This window comes from Saccostrea echinata, unplaced genomic scaffold, assembly GCF_033153115.1.
Source record: "Saccostrea echinata isolate AGI-Se365-2 ecotype Australia unplaced genomic scaffold, CSIRO_AGI_Sech_v1 ptg000016l, whole genome shotgun sequence".
Classification (NCBI taxonomy): Eukaryota; Metazoa; Mollusca; class Bivalvia; order Ostreida; family Ostreidae; genus Saccostrea; species Saccostrea echinata.
Genome location: NW_026889765.1, coordinates 4,663,677 through 4,665,013, shown reverse-complemented (window position 1 = coordinate 4,665,013; position 1,337 = coordinate 4,663,677).

The following is a 1,337-nucleotide window of genomic DNA, read 5'->3' as shown; positions in this document are numbered from 1 at the left end:
ACCTTGCTTGGTACATGCGTTCAAATTAACAAACAACAAAAACATTCCGTCGATGATAAAAAATTCACTCAAGAAAAAATATCGATTGTTTGATGCATTGTTTCCAAAAAAAATATTTTTAAAAAAATTACCAGATAATTGAAATTTATGTAAAAGGTCATTGTACCATAATTATAGTTTTCTTTTTCTTATTCTTTAAACCTTGATTTTTGTCTCTGTATGTGTGCAAAAATTTAATTTTTTGATTTTTAATTTACATTTATTGTTTCCTTTATGATTTGAAAAGTTTTGATATGAAAGAAATATCATACACATATGATTTCTTTAATTAACATCCTGTCTTTTTAGTAAACGTTTCAAATCTAAGTCAAAACAAAGAAGAGTATGGTATTCAAGTTTTCTTTTAGAAAATACTTCGCATTGATTCTTATACATTTATACCTTTTTTGGTACTCCTGATATCTGATATTTTTACCCCTCATATTTAAATTTTGTTTGAAATCTTATAACACAGGTCAGTTACAATTTTAAATTAAAGTTTGTAAATGGGTACGTTGTTTTGATAATTTTTATAAATGATAAGAAGTTCTTTATAATTTATTGAGTTCAAAAAATGATTATTTGCTTTTTTATATATATATCTAAGCTATGGTTTTAATTTTTTTTTTTTTTTTTTTTTCAGTGAATTAGCCCTTAAATATCAAAAACTATCTTTCATTTGTTGATAGATAAAACAATTTCAACTACAAATACTCAAACTTTTTCTGCAATTACTTTTTGGAGAAGAGAGATAAAGATCATTGATAAATATAAAATTGTTTTGTTACACTCCTGACAATAGCAAAATTTAAAATAAAACCCCCAAGTTTCAAAGTTCTGTCAACAACAAGTTTAAAAACAAGATGTTCCCTTTTAATGTCACAAAACTAACTAAAAATATTAAATAAACTGTAATTAGAAGTTGAAAGTATATTTCATAGGATACCAGTATATTACTTCGATCATTTGGAAAGCACTGTATGCAATCAAAAGTCATCCAGAAGTATTCTACTCTTCACTTTTTTTTATTAATTCATATTTGATAATAGGTAATTCGAACATTTGTGTTGCACTCCTGAAACGAGTCTTTTAAGAAGAATTGTGAAGCATAAATTACACAAGAATGTATTTTGTTGTTTCAGTGAAGTAATCGAATAACTTGAATTTTATAATAATTTTCCAGTGTTTTTTATTCATTTTAATTCATCTAAAGAAGAGAAAGATTGCAATGATTAAAACAGTCTATAAAAATATAATTTAATACAAAATTATTCAAATAGATCCTTATTGATCAAAGC